Raw genomic sequence first — 19508 nt, 5'->3', positions numbered from 1 at the left:
ATAAGTTCACGCTTCCACGTTTCGGATTGAAATATCTGGCGGCCCCAATTCCATCCCTGCAAAATCTCTCTTCTCCACCGTCCCCTTCCGCGCCCAGATTGCTCAAATCCCTAATTCGCCACCAACCCAAGCAAAGTTCAAATCGCCCCTCGCCTCGTCTCTTTCCCCACCTGTGTGCCGGACAACGACAACGAAGACGATGGTCGTGCTTCACCACCGCACTGGAGCTACCTCATATACACCCTCGTCCACCGCACCGGGTGGTCCACCGACAACGTCGGCCGCAGCAACCGACGTGCCTCACAGACACCGAGTTCCACCGCATCAGGTGCGCTTCACCGACGTCGTCTCCCAGCTCATCGGGGCTACTTCATCGAGCATATCGTAGCACCTCCGCCCCCCGAGGCCGTTGGGGCTTCACCAACGGTCTCGTCCACCGCATCGCAGCGCTCCGCTGCCACTCAAGATCTGCATCCATGCGCAGCTAGCCAACGCCAGCGCATCACCCTCAACGGCTCTGAAGTGACCCGCACTCTAGCTAGACGAGCATGCCCAAACGCCGGCCCGAACTAGGTATCCACACATCACTCCCTTGTGCACTGTTTCGAGGATGTTTGGATACCCTTTCACTACTCTCTTAGCTTACACGCCTATGCAACTCTGACTTTAACTCTTATTTCTTCTAAAGATATCATCTGAAACAAGCGAATCCATTTTTTAGCGAAGCATGACGGTGCTACGGGATCTGGTACACATCCTGCACACCCGTATAACCTTGTAAGTATCTGTCCTCCGGTACAACATCAAGGTCGATTCCTCTTATTTGATCAACCATTCACCATGTCAAAAATGCAGAGGGGGTTGCAAGGAGCACAAGGCCTGCACATCCAAGCAAGTGGTAACATGGACTTGTACATGGAACATCCATAGCGCAAGCAGAGCTGCAGTGAGCCTTTACAACGAGCTAGCGTAAGTCCCTGCGTTTCATTTAGTTTGTACTGGCATTTGTGTATGATTTGTGTGCAGTGGCGGATCCACGAATTCAAGTTACCAGGGCGAACATTTAACTTAAAAAATACAAAGGCACTTGCACTCCGTAAATCAACATAACTTGAGAAATGTGAAGCTACATGCACTTTGAAAACCAGCTAATGATCCAAAGTAGTTCAGATTATAAACACTAAATGATGCAAGCACCAAAAAACACAAAATGCAACATGGTGTACAAGGACTACAAACATGGTCTGTACCTGCTTGAATTATTCGCTCTCTGGCTGAAAATATCGAAGTGTAATCGCACCTATAACCAGTGCACAAACTGCATATCAATATATCTATCCTGCACAAGTATGCCTATAGTTTCAAACAACAGATTAGAAAAGTATTTATGCTATGTTGTCATGATACAGGGACTTTCTGGTAGATGGCCTCGACGTTTCCTCAAGCTATGAAAATGCACTATAATTTGCTTGTCATCAATGCCTGCAAAACTCTGTCTCTCTCAACATAGCAGATCATCATTAGACACTAAATCCTTCAATGAGCTTGCAAAATGCTTGCATTAGATCCCTCATTAGACACTATATGTTCATCACCAGGAGCATGTAAAATGTTTGCATCAAACCCTTCATTAGCAGTCTGTTCATTAGACACTTCAGGCTCAAGAACCACATGAGCTTGTATGTTTGCATCGGAAACTTGATTAGATACATCCGATTCAGTCAGTTCAGTATTGATTGGGGGAGTTATAAAATAAGTATAAATTGGTTTCATTTTCTCATAGATTCCCTACATACAAGCAGTTTTACAACACCGTCAGGTTTAACTATTGGCCAGAAATTGAAGAGTTGAATTAGATATAATCAGGGGTGTGATGTACCTGCTCGTTGCACATGCTACTCTTGCAAGCTGCGACTGTCCGTTTGCGCAAGCTCGATGCCATGTCCGTGCTGCCGCCGCTGCCTCCCACGCAGGCTACACCTAGGGTTGGATCTTCATCTTCTTGTCCTTCCGTTCGCTTGAAGCCCGGCGACCGCCCTCCAATGAGGGCGCGAGGAAGTGTTGTGTCGGTCTATCCAGCGGCGGCTAGGTTAGGAGCGAACCAGACTGGAGGCTGGAGCAAATGAATTGGGATTTTTCCTGCTGTCGATCGATATGGGAGGCGCCCGTTGGGGCCGCGAGCCTACTATAGGGCCTGCCTTGCACTTATGTTATTGGCCCATTCAAATTGAAACATTTTTCTTCTTTTTTTACATTGCCTGCTCGTGCGTTGGTACGAACAAAACTAGCCTGGGCTAACCTGGACGACTCAAACTAGGTGTACACTTTCCAGCCACCTGAGGCGGTCGCCCATACCAGCCCCTATGGTGGCGTCGCCCCTTTTTGCGTGTATTGGGTAGTGAAAAATATTCTAGTGGCGCTTTTGATTTACCCACAGAATGGTTGAATTGCTTGTTTCTATGAACTGAGTTCGCCAATAATGTGAAGGATGCCAGTCTTTTCATCATATTGTAGATTGCTTAGATCTCGATATGCCAAAAGTAATCGCATGAAATATACACTAAAAGCCAGTGTGATGTGTGTGGCTACAACTAGTCTGGCTACACGTCCTCATATAACATATCAAGGATGCACCATCTTACCAGATTAACCATTCGACTTACCAATGCAGTGTGGGAAGAAAGAAGTATTGCGACTGCGTATCCAAGCAATTGATGCCATGGACTCCTTCATACAACCTTGTAAGCGAAAAAGAAGTTGCAGTGTGCCTGTACAAAGAACTAGCATAAGTTCAGTTACCTGCTTCTCAGAATTTTAGTTAGCCACTTACTGCAAAATTGTTCAATTATGTTGCTTGGCTTAATTTAGTTTGCTACTGATTACATAATGCCACAACCTGTTAATCCTATTGTAGACTGCTCCTATCTATGTGTTTGATACTTACTGTTAAGAATTACCTGTTTGCCTTAACTTAAATATCTACTTGTTTGTTTAACTGCTTTGCTGCTGCAACAACGGGTTACAATGATGTTAATAACTACTTTCCAGCATCCAATTGAAATTCTTTAATTCCTTGTTTGTTTAACTGGTTTTCTGTTATAACTCCCAGTTGAGATGTTTTGCTAACTTCAACTTTTCTAAATCCAATCGGAACTTTAATGGCAAAACAGGTTAGCCCAAGATCAAAGAGCGAGGTCCCCATGAACGTTGCATCATCCCACAGCAGTTGCACCAGCCCAATCGTGCATTATGAATTGCCAACTGCTGATGCTCTAGAGGCTAAACTAGTGGTAGAAAGAGATTCTGCTTCTGCACTTAGAGATGAAGTTGACATGTTGAGGAAGCAAACAACACAATCACAAGTAGTACTCAAGACAACCATTAAATATTTGGTGGATTTCAAAACAAAGCAAGCTGAGGCTGACCACATTGTTAAGGTCCTGAAGGAAAAAAGGAAATTAAATTCCCACTTGGTAAACAATAGGTGAAATGTTCTTTCCATCGTTGAATAACATTTGTGTTGTTTGTTCATGTAATCAATCAAACCATTTGTTCTAGAGATCATGTAATATATATTTTTTGTTTTTTGGTTTGTAATTTTATTTGAGCACAAGTTTGTATTCATTGATAAGACTTGGAGACATTTCATTTGGATTGCTGTGGCAGACCTACAAATATGCCAATCGGGATGAATGTGCATTTAGCACTAATAGAAGTATAGATGGACCATAAGTGGCACGCATCGGAAAGGGCCAAGATGCTGGCTAAAAAAGGATGTTGTTGTAGCAAAAAAAGTATAGTAGCCTCACTTATGTATGTTAGTTGATATTATTGATCCATATACTCTATAAGTGTTTATATGTCTGTTAGTTCTGTACATTCTTGGTTGATTGACTTAGTATTTGAATCTTGATACATCGCTTGTGTACATATCTAAATGGGAGTGCACATTATGCTGCGTGTGACATTTGAGTTGGACATGAAGTGTTCCAAATATTCGAATTCACCTTAAACTGGATTCCAGCTTCTGAATTTGAGTATAGGCATTTGTAAACCATATTCATATATGACAGTGGAATACATCTTTGTCGTCCTTTTGAAGATATATAAAAACACATAGAATGATTTATAAAGATTCATATAGGAATACAAAATGGATTCAAATTTAGTTGCCAGGGTAAACGTGGATGCTTATTGTCCCAAAATTGGAAAGAAGCGGCAAAATGTCCACTCCCACGTCGGCTGCCAGAAGCCAAGTGTTTGGGAGATGGAAATTACTGTCTACCAATTACACGGACAATCCATCATCCCGATTTCCACTGCTCTAAATAGGGGTAGCTTAGTAACTTCAATTAGACATGACATGACCGCCTCTGAACCCATTCCGACACGGTGGGCGGCAAACATGGGCGGCAAAACACATTTGATTCAAGCTTGTCCGAAAGACCTCTGTTTCTCCCTCCATTCCCCATTCATACACGGTGGGCGGCAAAACAAACTCGACTCGGCCCAAATCGATGTAGGCAAATATTTTCAATAGGGGCAGGTTTGTCACTTCACTCAGACGTGACACAACCGCCCTACCTGTCAGCCCCGTTCATACACCATGGGCGCCAACCATGGGCGCCAACCACCCTCTCCTTGCCCGAAATCGCTCTGGGCAAATATTGGCGAGATGCGAGATTACCGTCCTATCCCCAACCGATGAGACGTCCAAATTTTAAACGGGTGCTAAGTTCACAACTTTCCCATATTTCAGACAGGCGCATCCCAAAAACATGGTTCCTCGTATCTCTCCCTCCATTTTCCCATTCATACACTGTCTGCACTAGAACACCCCATCCCCACACCAGCCTCCGTCTGCCACCCCATCCATTGCCGCCGTCCTCCACCACATCCATCGCCACCATCCTCCACCATGCCGGAGCGCCTACCAAGACCACGTCGTCCACTGCTAGAGATGGATATTTCTCATCCACGGCGATGAACCCAATAGCCTTGCATCACGTCCTCTCGCTTCATCGGTGCCGCCGTCCTCTTTGCCGGGGCCGCTCACACGGCCTTCTCTTCCACCACAACGGGACTTATCCCCCGATGCACCCGTCTACCGTCGTAGATCTACTTCAACGCCACTGACAGCCATCGCACCCCCGATGCCTACATGGCGCCACAAGAGAGGTGGTACTTCATATCTCCTCAACTTTTTGATCTCAACCAGAAAATAGATCTTAAGTTGGTTACTCTACTTTCTTTTCAGCTCTTAGAATTTAGTTCTTAGTTTGAAGCAAACAATGGATGCTAAATATCATTTCTCCAGTTTGCAGCTTCATATCTCCTTATCATAATACAGTTTAATTGATCATGCTTAGGGTTTAATTGATCATGTTGGTTCCGTGGTGGTTTCTTTAATAGAAATCGGAGGGGAAACCCTCTTTTTCTAAAAAAAATATGCTTAGACTTTCCCCCTTTTATTATCACTATACGATTAGAATACGTGCTTCGTGTCATAATAACACTGCTCCACCCATCAAGCTAAACAAGCTTAGTTCTTCAAATACGAATCTGATATTATTAAAATAGAGTTGTTTAATTGGTCAGCTAAATGTTCCTAAATTAGTTTCAAAAATGCATGTTTGTCGCTTGGGTGTGTATCTCTACAGGGTGCCCATGGTGGGCCGGCCCACCCTGGGATTTTGGGTCATCCTAGGCCCCGATTCCCCTCTGTTCTGCTGCGCGCTTCCGATCTCTACTCGCCCCCAGCCGCCTGCCTCGCCGGTGACTTGCCGTCCCCGGACGACATGACTCTAGGAGGAGACACCAGACTAACAGGAGGCCAGGAGCCGCTCGCCCAACAGCGTCACCGCTGCCCGGGCATGCCCCCGTGCCGACCTTCCCAGTCCGTTCAGGGCTCAGGCGTGCAGCACCCACCAAGCCAACCCGATTTATCCTGAGATACGTCCTCAACACTCAGCAGCCACTCCTCATCACCCATTTTCTAATTGATTCATTACTCATTAGGCAGGACTGTCATTAGGGTTTGTTGTGTGCTCAGTGCTACCTATACTTAATGGTTCAGATATATTTCAGTAATCTTTAGTACCTCTAAAGTTCACAGGGTTTTCAAAATTCCGGCCCTTGGAACAGACACTAGTCATTTTGGATTGTTGGTCGTAGTGACATTGACCCAGATTACTACTGCAAGCCAGGTTTGTTGAGAATTTTACTTGTCTTTCTTACTCATTTGATATAATATCCAATTATTCACATCGATTAGTTGCAAACAATAAGTGCTAGACAAACTTCTTCATTCAGATTTTGGACGGTCTCTTACTGCAGTTACAATTATGCATACTTGTCCTAGTAAGCTCACAAGTAAATGATTGATTCACTACATCTCTGTTTTCCTTGTCATATTTGTTGTCAATATTCTTTTAGGGTGGACCGCCCTGTTTCTAAATACTGGAACCGTAGACATGAGTGAATAGTATTTCTCTATGTGATCTCTTCCATCATGTGTGGGCGCCGAACACTGCATTGTATAGAAAGAAAGTGTCATTTCCAGCTTTTACATAAGTTTTGATCTTTTACATGGAATACAATCTGCCTACTTGCTTTGTGTCGCACTACCAACACTCCACCCTTGAAGCTAAACATTATGCCACTCATAATTGCTTAGTTTATTTGTTCAAATACGAATTTCATATGATTCTAATGTTCCTACTTTAGTTTTGAAATGTGTGTCTGCCTGTTATAGAGACATAAGGGGTTTGTATTTCTGTGTGTGGTCTGGTGAGCACGGTTGGGGGGGTGAACTTTGCATATGCAGGGGTTTATATGGAGACACTCTTCGAGTTGAATCCGCAATGCATTCCATAGATAATCTGACTACTTTTTATGTTTTCATGAATCTTAGATTCTGAACAGCTTCATAATGATTATGAGCTTGCGCACATGAAAAGAATAAAGCAGAACAATGCCATGGCTATCAAACTTGGCATTAAGGGACTGAAATCAAGTCTGGATGCAATGCAATGCAAACGCTCTCCACCTACAGATTCATGCTCAGAATGTGATCCTCACAGTGATTCTGAGCTAGAGGGAGACCTAAGTCAATGTAGCTCCCTAGTGGAGGAGTCAGAGGAAGATGCCATATCTTATTCACCCATCAAGGTACTTTCTCTAACTTTCCACGGTTACATTGCTCGCACATATCTTGCAACTGATGCTTTGCATTGCTTCTACTTTGTTGAACTGCCATTAGCTTAGTTTACACATCGTGTATGTGAATACGCCCTGCCTATCCATTTTCAGTACATATTCCATCTGTCATCATACCATATTTATCCAGTCAAATGTTGTTCTTGTGTATCAGACATTCAAAACGAAGAGGGCGATTGCTGATCGTGGAGGAGCACAAGCAAAGTATTTGGAAAAGGTAGTGGCACCTGATAAATCAAATAGCCCATTAGGTGTAGTTGCAATATCACCTGACCCACAAAACACCCCAACTCTAGCAGACTCTAACCCTACTACACTGGTCATTTCTGATGCCCCAACTCAACAGACCCCAACTACAGCAAACAGTATGATTATGCCAGTTGACATAGCACCAGTTGTACGACACAAAACCCCCATTCCAGCAAAGAGTACACCAAATCCAGTTGCCAAATCCCTTTCGAACCAGAGAGAGCCCCAATTGCAGCAAATAGGACCCCTGTTCCATTTCTTCCCAGTTTAGAAGACGAAGCTTATGTTGTTGTCAGGAACTTTGTGCACATCTTTCCTTCATGGAAAGATTATACCGCAGACACAGAACAATTTCCAGTCTTCCTCCGCAACTTACGTGTAAGTAATGTACTAATGTTATTCATGGTCATTACAGCATACGTTTCTGCTGACAGAAGACACAAGATTTCATTCTTTTAAATAGGCAAGGAGCAAACTGCATTGTGATGACGAGCAAGGGTTGGTTGCGCGTTTCAAGCACTCGTTGATGAAGTATCATTCCTACCTGAGGCAAGCGCACTTCGATGGCAAGCCTCTGAATGAAATTTCTGTAAAGTCTCCGGTGCTACATTTATCCGACGGTGACTGGAATAATCTTGTTACACATTGGTCTCGGCTGCAGCGTAAGGTACTGTCTATGACATCACATCACAATTTGAACTACATTTCTGCATTTGCATTAATGTCTCACTTGTACAAAAACTATTAGCAGAAGAACATTCGTTCTCAAGGGACCACAGAATCTCGCAACTATACTGCACACTGCATTGCTCTTGTGAGTACCTCTTGCCCTGTATGACCATACTTACTTTCATAGCTGTTTGATTATGTAGCATCATTGCACATGTTAGCCTTGTTATCGTCCATTCGGTGGACATTATAAGATCTGTATGGACTCTTACATAAATTTAGAATCAACCCAATGCTTTTGAAGAGGTTTAGCTCCGCAGTCCTCTTGTAAGGACTGAACGTCGTCTATCATTGTACTTACATTAACAGCTACTCCCTCCGCCCCATAATATAAGAACGTTTTGTACAGTACACCAGTGTTCAAAACACTCTTGTATTATGGGAAGAGGGATTGGTTCATTTTGTATTCCCTCCGTCCGAAAATACTTGTCATCAAAATGAATAAAAGAGGATGTATCTAGATGTATTTTAGTTTTAGATACATCTCTTTTTATTCATTTTGATGACAAGTATTTTCGGACGAAGGGAGTAGCATTCTGCATCTTATCTCCCTCACCCACCATTTAGTAAAAAAGATCAGATCTATATTTAATCTTACCAACAAGTAGAATACACAGAGAATGCCAGTGCAGAAGTGTAGCCCATTGCTCTTGTCAGTACATTTTGTCCTGTAATGCTTGTACTTCCAGGGATTGGTAGTTGATTATGTAGCATCAATCTGCATCTTATCTTCATTATCCTCTATCCCTTCCAGTATTATCATATCTATAATTACTCTCTACAAAATGTAGAGTACATGCAATGCTTATGAAGAAGATTCTGTGCTGAAATTCTTGAGTTATCCTTCCCTTAACATGGAGAAGGGCATTATAAAGCCGGTGTTAACTGTTAATGTAAGTCAGTCCTTCTGAAGCCTTTATCCTCAATTGCTGTTTAATTTGCTCATACTCCCTATCATTTACTGCTGTTTAGTTTGCTGTTTCTACCAAAATTCATGTTCGCAAGAACCGTAAGTTCTAAGTTTTACTTGTAAAACCAAATTCCTTATTCATACCATGCACATTACTTAATACTCCCTATATGTATGCTTGTTTTTGTGGATCTATAATCCAGTGTGTGGTGAAGCAGCCCACGTTTGCACCTTGTCATCTCCTGTTTTATCTTACTGATGTGGCTGATGATATGAACAACATGCCATGCACATTATCCAAAATAGATACAATGATTTTCTTTGCCCTTCATCTATGCTTGTTATGTTGACATGGTAATCCAGTAGTGTGGTGAAGCTCCCCGCATTATGAACAATGCCAAATTATGCTATTGATATTTTGAACTTACTCTTTATTTTCTAATTTGAAATTGGATGGAATTGACAGCACAGTTATCATCTTTGTTTATACACGTGCAAAACCTGTCATCTCTCTGCTTTGTTTCAGGGTGATATGCCTGATGGCATGCACAAGTCTGCTGAAGGCTGTGAGACAAACCCAACATATATTGCAGCAAAGAAGGCAAAACATCTTGAAGACAGCGAGACAACCCCAAAGTATTGTCTTGATGCAGTGTTCAAGTTACTTGAGACTAACAGTCAGACAAGCCCACAGAATTTGTTGTCTGAATTAGTTCGACTTCTTCAGTCCAAAGTTCTAGCAGAAAGGCATTCTGCAACTCAACTTCGACTTGAAGTCCTATCTCTAAGAAAGATTGCACAGAACACCAATGAGAACCTCATCGCTAAACATCTACACCTGGAAGCTATGACCGACATGCTAGTCCGGTCTCACAGCCTTGCTCAGCAGCTTGCGCAGCAGTTCCCCCGCAAGTCTAACCTTTTTTGAACTGTCTTGGAAGTGGTCTCGGTTCAGTATTATTTTGTTACGCTGCAATGGTGCCCAGTTTTTGTAATCTGCTTCTTCGTTGCGCTTTTTGATCACTGGTGGCAAACTTCGATGCCCAGTGGATGTAATATACCTTAAATCCTTTATTGTATAGCGTAGGTTTATTCTTAGTTACTATGTCGTAATTTCTTTATTGTATAGAGTAGGTTTGTTCTTAATTCCTACTAGTTACTTCCATCATTCGCTATCTGAAAAAAATCAGATGTAGTCGACCGGGCCGAAACATTCGACTCTAACGGGCCTGGTTTTTAGCGGGCCACAATTGGGCCGGCCTGCGCCTTTCTTGGGCCCGAATGATTGGGGCCTTCACACATTGCGCCAGGCCCAAACTTACACCGGCCTATATTTTAGTTGGGCCTTTTGTCGACCCAACGCTTAGTTTGGCCCAGGTAGCGTTGGGCCATTAACATGCTGAATATTGTACTGGCCTGTTACGGCCGAGATGAAACCACGGGCCTTTAGCAGGCCAAAATGCATGTTGGGCCTCAATTTTTACTAGTCGTCGACGGGCCTTCAGCAAGCCGAAATGTTGACCGGGCCTTTTTGGGCCCAGTTAGCTCACGGGCCGTTACCAGGCCGAAACATATCTCGGGCCTTAGTTGGCCCACTGATATCATGAGCCTTTAAGAGGCCGAAAGCTTAGTACAGGCATCAGCGGGCCGAATTACGCGACAGGACTTTAACAGGCCCAAAGTCACGTTGGGCTTAACTGTTGCCACCTTTAGCACGGGCCGTTAGTGGGCCCGATGTCCCATCGGACCATATATGGCCCATGGGCAGCACGGGGCATTCCCAGGCCGAAAGTCAACCGGGCTGAAATGGGCCCATGTCTACATCAGGCCTCTAACAGGCCGAAATTCACTAGGCTGTAGTTGGGCCCAAGTATTCGGCGAGCAATTAATGGGCCAGATCTGGCTTCAGGCCACAAATGGGCCCAAATATTGGGCGAACAATTAACGGGCCAGATCTGGCTTCGGGCCGTAAATGGGCCCAAATATTGGGCGAATAATTAATGGGACAGATCTGGCATCGGGCTGTAAATGGGCCTTTATTAAGCAGGCCGTTATTGGGCTGGCCCACTAGTACCTGATTAAGTACTACGGGCCTTTGACTGGGCTGACCTTTTTAACCTATATGGGCCTCTATTGGGCCTAGCCACGTGTCGATGTATCATAGGCATGTCTCCTCCAATGGGCGGGCGACATTTGGCCCACTAACGAGCTGACAGGTGTTCCCTTCGGCCAATCAGAATTTTACACGTGGAAATTTCCCATTGGCTCGGGCTGTTAACGGGTTATCGGATCCAAAATCCGACCCGATAGCTTAACGGCGTTCCGTTACGGTGGATGCCACGTGTCGGTCACAATTGATGAAAGCACTTCTGTGACGCGCGATTTATTGTCATGGAAGTGGACACTTCCGTGATGATAATTTTGGTAATGTCATGGAACACTTCTACGACAGCACAGGTATGACTATCTTGATTCTGTCATAAAATCGTCATGGATGTACATGCATGAAAAAAAACGCGACCTACTGTGACAAACACGTATCATCAAGGAAGTGTATTTTTTTGTAGTGCCACCTATTGCTTCTACGACTATCGCTACCGCTTAGTGATAAAGTAAAGCAATTACAGGGCGATTGCATTGCATACAATAAAGCGACAACCATATGGCTCCTGCTAGTTGCCGATAACTTGGGTTGCAAAACATGATCATCTCATACAATAAAATATAGCATCACGTCTTGACCATATCACATCACAACATGTCCTGCAAAAACAAGTTAGACGTCCTCTACTTTGTTGTTGCAAGTTTTACGTGGCTACTACGGGCTGAGCAAAAACCGTTCTTACCTACGCATCAAAACCACAACGATAGTTCGTCAAGTTAGTGCTATTTTCACCTTCTCAAGGACCGGGCGTAGCCACACTCGGTTCAACTAAAGTTGGAGAAACAGACACCCGCCAGCCACCTGTGTGCAAAGCACGTTGGTAGAACCAGTCTCGCGTAAGCGTACGCGTAATGTCGGTCCGGGCCGCTTCATCCAACAATACTGCCAAACCAAAGTATGAGATGCTGGTAAGCAGTATGACTTGTATCGCCCACAACTCACTTGTGTTCTACTCGTGCATATAACATCTACGCATAAAACCTGGCTCGGATACCACTGTTGGGGAACATAGTAATTTCAAAAAAAAATCCTACGCACACGCAGGATCATGGTTATGCATAGCAACGAGAGGGGAGAGTGTGTCCACGTACCCTCGTAGACCGAAAGCGGAAGCATTAGCACAACGCAGTTGATGTAGTCGCACGTCTTCACGATCCGACCGATCAAGTACTGAATGCACGACACCTCCGAGTTCAGCACAAGTTCATCTCGATGACGTCCCTCGAACTCCGATCCAGCCGAGCTTTGAGGGAGAGTTCCGTCAGCACGACGGTGTGGTGACGATGATGATGTTCCACCGACGCAGGGCTTCGCCTAAGCACCGCTACGATATTATCGAGGTGGATTATGGTGGAGGGGGCACCGCACACGGCTAAGAGATCCAAGGGATCAATTGTTGTGTCTCCAAGGGGTGCCTCCCTCCCTGTATATAAAGGAGTAGAGGAGGGGGAGGGGGGCGGCCATCCTAGGCGCGCCCCATGAGGAGTCCTACTCCCACCGAGAGTAGGACCCCCCCTTCCAAGTGGGAGTAGGAGAGGAGAGGGAAGGAGAGAGAGGGGGAAAGGAAAGGGGGGCACCGCCCCCCTCCTTGTCCAATTCGGACTTGGGGGGGAGGGGGCGCGCGGCTGCCCTTGGCCGCCCCTCCTCTTCTCCACTAGGGCCCAATAGGCCCATTAGTCTCCCCGGGGGGTTCCGGTAACCCCTCGGTACTCCTGTATATGCCCGATACTCCCCGAAACACTTCCGGTGTCCAAACATAGTCATCCAATATATCGATCTTTACGTCTCGACCATTTCGAGACTCCTCGTCATGTCCGTGATCATATCCAAGACTCCGAACTACCTTCGGTACATCAAAACATATAAACTCATAATATAACCGTCATCTAAGTTTAAGCGTGCGGACCCTACGGGTTCGAGAACTATGTAGACATGACCGAGACACGTCTTCGGTCAATAACCAATAGTGGAACCTGGATGCTCATATTGGCTCCTACATATTCTACGAAGATCTTTATCGATCAAACCGCATAACAACATACGTTGTTCCCTTTGTCATCGGTATGTTACTTGCCCGAGATTCGATCGTCGGTATCTCAATACCTAGTTCAATCTCGTTACCGGCAAGTCTCTTTACTCGTTATGTAATGCATCATGCGCAACTAACTCATTAGCTACATTTGCTTGCAAGGCTTATAGTGATGTACATTATCGAGAGGGCCCAGAGATACCTCTCCGACAATCAGAGTGACAAATCCTAATCTCGAAATACGCCAACTCAACATGTACCTTCGGAGACACCTGTAGAGCTCCTTTATAATCACCCAGTTACGTTGTGACGTTTGGTAGCAGACAAATTTTTCCTGCGGTAAACGGGAGTTGCATAATCTCATAGTTGTAGGAACATGTATAAGTCATGAAGAAAGCAATAGCAACATACTAAACAATTAAGTGCTAAGCTAACGGAATGGGTCAATCAATCACATCATTCTCCTAATGATGTGATCTCGTTAATGAAATGACAACTCGTGTCTATGGTTAGGAAACACAACCATCTTTGATCAACGAGCTAGTCAAGTAGAGGCATACTAGTGACACTATGTTTGTCTATGTATTCACACATGTATTATGTTTCCGGTTAATACAATTATAGCATGAATAATAAAAATTTATCATGATATAAGGAAATAAATAATAACTTTATTATTGCCTCTAGGGCATATCTCCTTCAAGAGCTTGCACATCCAAAAATCAAAAGCGCAAGACAACCTCTGCCTCTCTCTGCGACGGGCCTATCTTTTACTTTTCAGTTTTTACTTTCAGGCAAAAGTCAATAGTATTCCTTCTCATTTCAATCTCAATTATTCTCTAATTGGGAAGCATCATGTGGTGAGGAAAGATCCAGGCACATATGGCCATTCAAATATATTGGATCATGAATTATTATTGTTGACAATTATCTCTATGATAAATAAGTTGGGAGGCGAAACATTAAGGCCCTATCTTTCTCTGTATTCGATGGATACCATTTGTTCTAAAAAATATATGCTTTGAGTATTAGCAATCATAGAAGACTATATGATAATTGAGTATGTGGAGCTCTTACTTAGACTTTGTTGAAGATAAGTTGAATTGCAATTGGTTGATAACTAAGAACCATAACATGTCAATAGATAGGTACTTGATCATGAGAAGTTCTATGAGAAATGAGCTACTGTTTGTGACACACACACACACACACATATATATATATATATATAATATGATGCTAGAAAAAGAATTATATATAAATATATATATATATAAATATAATGATGCTAGAAAAATAATTATCATTGATCAAACTTATGCACTTTGCTAGCATTCACACTTTATAAATTATTTTTTTATCATTTACCTACTCGAGGACTTGCAAGAATTAAGCTTGGGGATGTTGATACGTCTCTAACGTATCTATAATTTATGAAGTATTCATGCCATGTTTACAACAATTTTATATGGTCTTGGTATGATTTGAATAGAACTAACCAGGATTGACGTTGTTTTCAGCAAAACTCCCGTGGTGTTGTTTTTTGTGCAGAAATAAAAGTTCTCGCAATGGGCTAAAAACTTACGGTGATTTTTTGTGGACCAAAAGAGACCCCCCAAAGCTTCGAGGAAGGACCAGAAGCCTCATGAGGAAGCCACAAGCCTAGCAGGCGCGACCTCTCCCCAGGTGGCGCCTAGCGAGCTTGTCACTCCCCATGGGCCCCCTTGACGTGAGACCGACGCCAAAAATTCCTATGAATACCAAAAACCCCAGAAAGAAACCAAGAACTTCCGCTCCACCGCCGCAAGCCTCTGTACCAAAGCGATCTCATCTGGGGGCCTCCTCTGGCACCCTGCTGGAGGGGGAAATTGTCACCAGATGCCATCTTCATCATCCTGGAGGTCTCTGTGACAAGGAGGGAGTTGTTCACCCCGAGGCTGAGGGTACGTACTAGTAGCTATGTGTTGATATCTCTCTCTCTCATGTTCTTGATTTGGCACGATCTTGATGTACTGCGAGCTTTGTTTTTGGATCATATGGTGTTTCTCCCTCTCTATCTTGTCGTGATGAATTGAGTTTTTACCTCTGAGGTTTCACTACTATCGGATGGAATACTTGTTGGATTTGAGAACACTTGATGTATGTCTTGCATATGAATACCCGTGGTGACAATGGGGTATTATATTGATTCACTTGATGTATGTTTTGGCACTCAACTCGCGGATTCCCGAGGTGACATTGTGGTAATAATCTATGCATAGGGGTTGATGAACGTTTTTGTCCTAGTTTCTTCGGTACAAATCTTTGGGCACTCTTTGAAGTTCTTTGTGTTGGATTGAATATTATGAATCTGAAGTTGTTTGATGCATATCGTATAATCAACTCATGGATACTTATGGTGATATTGGAGTATCTAGGTGACATTAGAGTTGGTTGATGTGTATCCTATGGTGTTATTTTAGTACAAACTCTACGTATGTTTGTGACACTTATAGGAATAGCTCAATAGATTGATCGAAAAGAATGACTTTGAGGTGGTTTCGTACCATACAAACAATTTCATCTTATGTTGTCCGCTTGATAAGAACTTTGGAGTGACTCTTTGTTGCACGTCGAGGGATTGTTATATGATTCAATTATGTTAGCACTGTTGAGAGATTGCACTATGGAAGTATGAACCCTAGGCCTTGTTTCTAAGAATTTGCAATACCATTTGTGCTCACTTTTACTACTTGTTACTTTGTTGTTTTTTATTTCCAGATTACAAAAACCTATATCTACTATCCATACCACACTTGTATCACCATCTCTTCACCGAACTAGTGCACCTATATAATTTGTCATTGTATTGGGTGTGTTGGGGACACAAGAGATTTCTTGTATTTGATTCCAGGGTTGTTTGAGAGAGACTATCTTCATCCTACACCTCCCATGAATTGATAAACCTTAGGTTATCCACTTGAGGGAAAATTGCTACTGTCCTACAAAACTGTGCGCTTGGAGGCCCAACATGAGTCTACAATAATAAGTTTTGTAGTAGACATCAATATGTTACTTGCCCGAGATTCGATCGTGGTATCTCCGTATCTAGTTTAATCTCGTTATCGGCAAGTCTCTTTACTCATTCCGTAATACAAGATCACGTGACTAAACTCATAGTCACATGAAGCTTCTTGTGATGTTGTATTAGCAAGAGGGCCCAGAGATATTTTTCCATCACACGGGGTGACAAATCCCAATCTCGGCCCATGTAACTCAACAGACACATTCAGATATACCTGTAGAGCATGTTTTCACCCAGTTACGAAGTGACGTTTGATAGCACACAAAGTATACCTCTGGTATCCCGGAGTGACATGATCTCATGGTCTAAGGAATTGATACTTGACATGAATAAAGTTGTAGCAAATAACTAAGTGATACGATCTAATGCTAAGCTTACGGTTAGGTCTGTCCATCACATCATTCTCCTAATGATGTGATCCCGTTATCAATTGAAAACTCATGGCTATGGTTAGGAAACCTTAACCATATTTGATCAACGAGCTAGTCTAGTAGAGGCTTACTAGGGACACAATGTTGTTTATGTATTCACACATGTATTTAATATTTTTGGTCAATACAATTCTAGCATGGATAATAAACATTTACCATGAACAGAAAATATGATAATAACCATTTTATTATTGTCTCTAGGACATATTTCAAACACACTTTGCTTACTGTGACTAACTTGCATTCACAAGTCCATAAACCTCGATAAGAGGCAATGGCCATTTCCTATGCTCACTGTGGTATCGATACTCTTACTTACAAAAAGCTACAACTAAACTCTATGCACTTGTAGATCATCAATAGCCACACTACCTCCCCCAGTTTCGGCGCATAAGTCTCCTCCTGCAGCTATCCGGCTAGGTCCTAGAAGTCCGTGAGCATTGTCTCCACATCAACAGTAGCAGCCAACGGCATGGAGTGCTGCTAAGATCAAGCCGACCACCTCGAGGAAGATGGTGCTAGTGACTAAGGTTGCAATGTCAAGGCCCTGCAACAAATGAACCAATAGCTAGTAGCAAGCTCCATGTATTAGTAATTCGTACAACTAGCTCATATGTCCAAGAGCTCTCAAAAGTTCTTCATTGATTCCGACGAGATCTCCTTCGCTTAGTTCGCCTTGGGTCGAACGGAAATGGCTTGGTCCCTAGTCACACACCCCTTAGCACCGCCATCCTCATCCGCTGCAACTCGAGTTCCGCCTATAGCTTTGGCTTGGAGAATGATCACAACATATGCGATGCTCACTTTGGAGTGTCGGCTGCAGCTCCTAGAGCAGATTCGAGTCCGACGCACTGCTTGGATTGCAGCCAGCCTGCCTTCAAACTTACCGAAGCATGAGGAGGAGGAGAGGAGGTGAGGCAGAGCCGATGTTTTCGGCCGCGGAGTATGAGCTCTCCCAAAGAGGAGGCGGCGGAGCAACAGACCATCCTAGACTCCATCCGCTAGGAGGCGAAGGTGGAGGCAAACCACCACTACCTCCGCGAGTCACGTGTGGAGGTGGACGCAATCTTCGGACGTGGAGTCCAGCGAGGAGTCGGAGCCACCTGTGGCACCCATCCGCCAGGTTGCAGGCCCGTCTAGCATTGCCAGCATGAAGGTGGTCGACATCTCCAACGACTAGTAGAAGTAGGCTAGGTTTATCTCAACGACACTTATTTTGGGACAGAGAGAGCAATATTTAGTAGTACAAACACTTTATGTGGTGCATGATCTAGTATGAATTTCAGTAATGAAGGTATATCGTTGCAATGGGCAAAAAATGAGTGCTGACGAATCATTCTCCGCGTATGCGCCAGCTTGGTGGTGGATTTTTTGGGGTGGGGTAGGGGGTGGATTTTGCTAGGTAGTTGCAGATGCTCGCGCTTAGAGCATCTCCACTCACGCCCCCAACATACCCCCAGGGCTCTTTTTTTAGCGCCGACATTGAAAAATTGGCCCAGTCGCACCCCTAGGGCCTTGTTTATAGTCGGCTTGGGCCAAAATAACAGTCGGCGAACCCGAGCTGAACCCAAGCCCCCGGGGGTCGTCTGGGGGCGCCGACCGAAGCAAAAAGGCGCGTGGGTCCGCTCTGTCGGCGAGAGAAGGCCCTTTTCCCCATCGCCCCCTGCTTTCCCCCTTCATTTCCCTCCATTTCCCTCCATTCCCCCCTTTTGCCCCTCTTCTCCCGCCATTCTCCTCCATCTTCCCTCAATCCGGCTTCCATGCCGCCGAAGAAGTACACGACCCCTCGCGCCGCTACCGATGTCGATGCCACCCAGCCGAAGCAGAGGAAGCCGATGGCGCCGTCCTCCAAACCACCGGGCATGTCGAACACTGACTGAAGGTGGAGGTTCAGCACCGGGAGGCTGTCACCACCGACCGGCGGAACAGGCTCAACACCAAGAAGGCCCGGGACAGGGCGGCGGCTGCGGCAGAGCAGGCGGAGGCGTCTCGCACGGCGGAGCAAGCAGAGGTGTCTCGCGCGGGGATGATGAATCCATCCGACGGCCACGTCCCGCACGCTCCCTGGAGCCAGCACAACGTCGGGTCGCCGACCGACTTCTCGGCCGTCGACAAACCCCTGGGGGTGCGCGCCCTCGCCTGGCTACGCCGATAGCGACGCGCACGGCGGGTTCAACCCCAACATCGCCTTTCCGCATGGCCACCCTGCCCAGCGCACGCTCTCACCCGCATTCGCCGGCGACCAGTACCCTCCGTACACCTACTCACCGCTGGCTTACGCAGCCTCCCCAATGCTGCCTCTGCACCGTGGTGCACTGCACTTCTCGCAAGCCTCATCGTCGCATCTCGGCAACCCCGACGCGATGGAAGCCGACATGGACGACATCATCACGAGCGGCTGGGCCTCCGCCGCCGCCTCCCCCAAGTTCAATGCCCAAGACGATACAATGGACCTCATCGGCGACATGGACGATGAGCTCGACTACGGGGAAGAGGATGAGGAGCCGGCGCCTGCTCTGGCGAGGAAAGGGAAGAAGAAGAAGAATCGAACGGCCAGGACTGGCGAGCCGCTCGTCAAGTGGGCGTCCAAACAAGACGAGTGTCTCAACGAAGCGTGGAAGACCGTCTGCCTCAACCCGATCACCAGCACAAATCAGAGCGCTGACACATACTAGGAGCGCATCAAGTCGGAGTTCGACGAGCGCAAGTTGGTC

This window comes from Triticum aestivum, chromosome 7B (genome assembly GCF_018294505.1).
Source record: "Triticum aestivum cultivar Chinese Spring chromosome 7B, IWGSC CS RefSeq v2.1, whole genome shotgun sequence".
Classification (NCBI taxonomy): Eukaryota; Viridiplantae; Streptophyta; class Magnoliopsida; order Poales; family Poaceae; genus Triticum; species Triticum aestivum.
This window is presented reverse-complemented; position numbering follows the sequence as displayed.